Genomic DNA, 7,092 nt, shown 5'->3' with positions numbered 1-7,092 from the left:
TTAGTGATCACCCAGGCCATTCCTTTACCTTACAGATGAAGAGTCTGAGGCACATAGAGGAACTTATCACCCAAGGCGCAGCCAGAAACGGTCCCCTTGACCACAGTCCTGTGTGCCATCCCTGCACTCTCTCAGTTGTCCATTGTGTTTCAATCACATGGCCCATCTCTCAGAATGTAGCCCCCCACACACGCTCCACTCTACGCCTGTGTAAGGAAAAACCATGAAAGACTTTGATGTGGGCAGAAAAGATTACTGGGAGTCCTGTCTACCCTTCTAATGTGTCCCTGACTTTCACTGTCTTTCGGCTGTTTACAACTCTGAAAGTTGTAGAAAACTGATAATAATGCAAATGATTTTTTTCTGAAGAAATGTAAGTGAACTGGGCTCTGTGAAATTCAATTGGTTATTGTATTTACCAATTGGTAACCAGTATGCACCTGTCTATAAACCTATTTCGGTCTTCCCAATTGCCTCTGTGTGTGCACATGTTCCTTCAATTCTCTCTGGAATTTATAACATCTTACTGGGCCCCACATTTAGTAATGAGTTACGTAAAATCCTTGGCGTGTGTTCATTTAGTATTTGTATACTTTGTGTCATGATTTTACCTTTTTTAAAATTCATCTTTTAACATCCTGAAAAAGGAGAGTACTTCTTGAATGGCAGAATAAGGACCTCCAAAAATTTGCTCCTCCATAAAAGCAACAAAAGCAGTGCCAAAAATTGTCAAAATCAACTTTTTCCAAATTCTGGAAATAAACTAAAGGATTGCAAAATTCCAAGAACTGTTTATCAAGAAAAATGGCTGAATCTTAGTAAGAATAGCTAGCTGCATTGTGGCATTTTAACTTGACCTAATCCTGGCTCCCTCTTGCCAGCTCCACAGTGGCCTTGAAAACCAAAACGCTCACAACTATGGTAGCTGTGCAGATCAGCAGTCTAGCAGCCAATGGAGAGGGTAGAATGAGTTTGGAACTTCCCAAAAGCCCCATAATTGCTAAGATTTGACCAGTGTGGCAGCTCATTGAAAATCTCCATTCTTGGGGATTAGCTAATTTATTTCAACTAACTCAGAACTTGCTTTGTGCCAACAGCCCCATCTCTAGGGAATTTGCTGGAAAAAAAAAAAAATCAGTGGCAATTGTTTAACATTGCAGCTGCCTGAGATGATGTTACTAAGTGGGGCTAATGAAACCACTTAAAAAGAACAATTGGGGAAAGAACAACTTTGAAAAGCTCACGTATATTCTTGGGTATCTGGAAGACCATGTGCGAGGCTGTGTGCCTACATAGGAAAGACTCAAAGAGGTCCTAATCTCTCCTTTCCTTGAGGCTCTGCCCAAGCAAAAAGTAAAGGCTTAAGGCAGAATTGTAAACTGCCTGCAGGATCATTGAAGATGTACCCCAACACATACATATAGCCAATCAGCAAAGGCTGGGAGACTTATTGGTTCAAAGCATTTATGTAAATCTCTGTCTAATCATTAGCTGCCCGCTAGGCTAACCAGTCAGAGACTTCAATGGCCACACATGACAAAGAATACAGACTTTATAGAAATAGTGCAGGAAAGTCACTAAACAAATAAATAAATGCAATAAAAACAAAAAACAGCAACAACAAGAAACTCTGGGGGGAGGAGAGCATCTGATTTCCAGAGTTGCCACAAAATATTTTTTAAAATGTCCAGTTTTCAACCAAAAAAAAATGAGACACACAAAGAAACAAGAATGGATGGCCCATACAAAAGAAAAAAACCACTCAATTCTCCCTGACAAAGTCTAGAATTTGAACTTATTAAATAAAGACTTTAATCATGTAATGAACTGAAAGAAACCGTGTCTAAAGAATGCAAGGAAATTATGAAAATAATCCAAAAATGCAATCGAGAAAATAATTCCATTTACAAGAGCAAAAAAAGAAGTTTATAAATTTTTTTAAGTATAAGACTCATACGCTGATAATCTACAAAATGTCATTGAAAGAAATTAAAGAATATCTAAATAAATGGAAAGACATCCCATATTCATGGATCAGAGGACACTATTGTTAAGATGGTACTATTCCACAAATTGATCTATAAATTCAACTCCGTCTCCACCAAAGTCCTAGCTGCTTTTTTTCCCCACAAATTGACAAGCTGATCCTAAAATTTATACAGAAATTCATGGGAACCAGAATATTCAAAGCAATCTTTCAAAAGATGAAGGAAGTTATAGGATTTAGACTTCCCAGTTTCAAAACTAATTACAAAGCTGTTGTAATTAAGACAATGTGGTATGGGCATAAGAATAGACATATATGTCGATGGAACAGAGCTGAGTTCAGAAATAAACCCTTACATTTACGGTCAATTGATTTTCAGCAAAGATGACAAGACAATTCAATGGATAAACAATAGTCTTTTCAACAAATGGTGTTGGAACAACCAGATGCAAGAGAATAAAATTGAACCCCTACCTTGCACCATACATAAAAATTAACTCAAACTGACCACAGACCTAAATGTAGGAGGTGAAACTATAAAACTCTTAGGAGAACATAAGAGTAAGTCTTCATGACGTTGGTTTAGGCAATGTGTTTTTAGATATCTCACCAAAAGCACAAACAATAATAGAAAAAATAGATTAATTTCAATTTCATAAAAATTTAAAACTTTTGTGGCTCAAAAAAATAAAGAAAGTGAAAAGACAACCCACAAAATGGGAGAAAATATTTTCAAATCATATATCTGATAAGGGACTTGTATCTAGAATATGTAAAGAACTCATACAACTCAACAATAAAAAGAATCCTTTAAGAAAGGAAGAAGAATTTCCATCTTGAAAAAGATACTCATCATTAATCACTAGGGAAATACAAATCAAAATCACAATATGATATGACTTCATATCTACTAAATAGTCATAATCAAAAAGACCAATAAAAAATGTTGAGAAGGATGTGGGAAAGTTGGAACCCTCAGACATTGCTGGTGGGAATTTAAAATGATGCAGCCATATTGGAAAGCAGTTTGGTAGTTCCTCAAAAAGTTAAACATAAAATTACCAGATGACCCAGCAATTCTTAGGTCTATACCAATTCCTACTCCTATCCAAGAGAATTGAAAACATAATCCACATTAAAAACTTATAGATGAATATCCATAACAGCATTTTTCATAATAGCTAAAACATGGAAATAGCACAAACGTCCATCAACTGTCAAACAGATAAACAAATGTGTTATAGCCATATAATGGAATATTACTCACTCATAAAAAGGAATGAAGTGCTGATACATGCTGCAACATAGATAAACCTTAAAAATATTTTTCTAAGCAAAAGTAACCAGATCCAAAACGCCACATATGATTCCATTTATATGAAATGTCAGGACTCACAAATTCAAAGAAACAGAGAATAGATTAGTGATTTCCAGGGACTAGGGAAAAGGGAAGATGGAGAGTGACTGATAACGAGTAAGAGGTTTCTTTTTGGGGTAATGAAAACATTCTGAAATTAAATTGTGGTGATAGTTGCACAGCTCTGTGAATATATTGAAAATCACTGAATTGTACACTTTCTTGAGATATAATTGACATATAGCATTGTTTAAATTTAAGGTGTACAATGTGATGATTTGGTACACTTATATATTGCAAAATGGTTACAAGAGTAGGATTAGTGAACACTTCCATCACCTCACATAATTACCATTTCTTTTTGTGTTGAGGACATTTAAGATGTACTGTCAGCAACTTTCAAGTATACAATACAATGTTGTTAACCATAGTCACCATGCTGTACATTAGGTCTCCAGAACTTATTCATCTTATAACTGGACGTTTGTACCCTTTGACCAACATATTCCCATTTTCCTCACCTCCCACCCCTGGCAACCACCATTCTACTCTCTGTTTCTATGAGTTTGGATTTTTTTCTGTAGGTTCCACATATAAGTGAAATCATACTGTATCTCAAGGTCCAGCCATGTTGTCACAAATGGCAAGATTTCCTTCCCTCTCATGGCTGAATAATATGCCATATCTTCTTTATCCATTCATCCATACACAAACACTTCAGTTGTTTCTATATCTTGGTTATTGTGAATAATGCTGCGGTGAAAATGGGAGTTCATATATCTCTTTGAGATCCTGATTTCATTTCCTTTGAATATATACCCAGAAGTGGGATGGCTGGGTCATATGATAGTTCTATTTTTAATTAAGGTATAATTGATATATAACATTATATTAGTTTCGTGTTCATTAGACATAATGATTCAATATTTGCGTGCACTGTGAAATGCTCACCACAGTGTCTATTACTGTCCATCACCATACATAGTTACAAAAATTTTTTTTCTTGTGATGAAAAGTTTTAAGATTTACTCTCTTAGCAACTTCAAATATGCAATGCAGTGTTATCAACTATAGTCACCCTGCTTTCATTATATCCCCATGACTTATTTATTTTATAACTGGAAGTTTGTACCTTTTGACTCCTTCACCCATGTCACCTACCCTACAATATTTTTGACAGTTGAGGAACCTCCATGCTGTTTCCCATAGCAGCTGCACTAATTTACATTCCACCAACAGTGCACAGGTGTTCTCTTTTCTCCACATCCTCACCAACACTTGGTATCTCTTACCTTTTCATAATAGACACTGTACCATGCGGGAGATGATAGCTCATTGTGATTTTGATTTGCATTTCCCTGATGGCTAGCAATGTTGAACATCTTTTCATGTACCTGTTGGTCATTTGTATGTCTTCTTTGGAAAAATGCCTATTCAGTTCTTGTGCCCATTTTTCAAGCAGATTGTTTGGTTTTCTTGCTATTGAGTTATATGAGTTTCTTATATCTTTTGGATATTAACCCTGTATCAGATGTTTCGTTGCAAATATTTTCTCCCATTCTGTAGGTTGCCTTTTCATTTCATTGAACATGTCGCTGATAACCAAATGGAAAAGCTGAATGTATCTTCCCCACAGAAACAATAGTACACGTACTTCAGTCACTGGGGTAGGATAAGCTTGGGTGGGCTAATCTAGGACACATCCTACCAATCTTAGAGGTTTCACTTCCAAACAACCAGCTCATAAACAAATTTAGATCAGACCCATTCTTCTGTTCTTCAAAGACTTTTTGTGTCTGTCCTTATTTCTATTGTTGTCTTTAATCAAATTGATGGTGCATTCCTACAGAAAACTCCTGAATATGTGTTCTGAAAACTTACCTCCTGTGACTCGGGACCTTGGGTAGAGAGAGCACAAGAGGAAGATGGGGCAGGGGTTTTCCTGGGGGGGGTGTGGCAATAGTCATGACTCATGCTACTTCCTTATTCTGACTCTTTCCATCAGTGGGGTGAGGGAAGCACACAGTCAGATCTGGGGGAAGCCATCTTTATTTAGAGGGTGCCTTTGGTATAGTGATTGCTTTTTGTTTTCCTTTTGCCACATCCAAGGCAGGGAAATAAAAGTGCAGAGCAAGACAGAGTTTAGAACTGTAACTATAGGACAATGAGTCATCTGTAAAATAATGCAACATATATTAAAAGTTGTTCTCTAGTTTTTGCAAAAAAGAAAGTCAAACTCAGCGTATTTCCTTTTTGTCTGTGGTCAAGTACTAAATGACTCTTTAATCATGCAAAGCCAATAAAAAGAACAGAGACAAGAAGAAAAAAGGAGTGCAAAGAAGAGGATAGTGCGAACATACTAGTTTTCCAACGTGGGTAGTTCCAGATAGCAACTCAGTTTCCCAAACGATGTTTGTTTTGTAATTTCATTGCTTTGCTCTTTAGATGTTTTCTCTCCCAGTGGGTAGAAGTCAACAGTTCCAGACTCTAAATCTGTCTGACAAGCAAAGTACTCAAGTCCTTCCCAAGTCTTTCCATTCATAAAAAGAGGAATAATTGAGGTTTTTACACCTTGAGAGATTTCTCAAAGCATTGCACAGAGATGAAACATAAGCAATTCTATAACACTATATGGAACTTAAAAGCGAGGGGAGAGAAGCCAAGTTGTTGAGAAAACCAGAGCCACGAAAGGATTGCCATTTAGTTCGCTGAACCATGCTGTTGTTCAAATATTATAATTCAGACCATTCAATGAAACTTGTTTATTAAAATTTCTTCTTGTTTATTAAAAAGAGGGACTTATGTGGGGCTGGCCTGGTGGCGCAGCGGTTAAGTTCGCACGTTCCACTTCAGCGGCCCCTGGTTCAGCGGTTCGGATCCCAGGTGCAGACCTATGTACCACTTGGCAAGCCATGCTGCGGTAGGCATCCCACATATAAAGTAGAGGAAGATGGGCACAGATGTTAGCTCAGGGCCGTCTTCCTCAGCAAAAAGAGGAGGATTGGCTGCAGATGTTAGCTCAGGGCTCATTTTCCTCAAAAGAAAAAAAAAAGAGGGACTTAGGGCCAGCCAGTCGCGTAGTGGTTAAATTTGTAGGCTCCACTCCAGTGGCCCAGGGTTTGGATCCTGGGCACAGACCTAGCACTGCTCATCAAGCCACACTGTGGCAGCATCCCACATAAAACAGAGGAAGACTGGCACAGATATTAGCTCAGTGACAATCTTCCTCAAGCAAAAAGAGGAAGATTGGCAACAGATGTTAGCTCAGGGCCAATCTTCCTCACACACACAAAAACAGAGGGACTTAGAATAAGGAAGGCATGAATTGCTATTCCATAAAATAGGCATAACCCATTGTATATGGTGTTATGAAAATTAAATTTTAAAATTATAGATAAAACACCTAACAGAGTGTCTGGCATATGTTTAAGGGATTGGTAAGATTTAGCTGTCATAGTTTTATATTATTACGGATGTTATCATTGTTATTATTGTAGAGGTGGATCTGTGAGTGAAAGGGAGATTGCTGGCAGTTGGATAACTGACCCAAATCATTAGAATGTTTATATTGTATTTCATGGACATGTACAGAAAATGGAATGATATTTTGGTCTTTGTGTCAAAGTGTAATTAGTTAATGCTAAACCTTCAAAAGAATCCTTAATTTTTATGTTATTATCCAAAATGAATTTAGTGCCAAATTCCTGTATGTGAATCCTTTGATCCCAATAACTAATTTTATTCACTA

This window comes from Equus przewalskii, chromosome 27, assembly GCF_037783145.1.
Source record: "Equus przewalskii isolate Varuska chromosome 27, EquPr2, whole genome shotgun sequence".
Taxonomy (NCBI): Eukaryota; Metazoa; Chordata; class Mammalia; order Perissodactyla; family Equidae; genus Equus; species Equus przewalskii.
The sequence above is the reverse complement of the archived record's forward strand: the minus strand, read 5'-3'. Positions refer to the sequence as shown.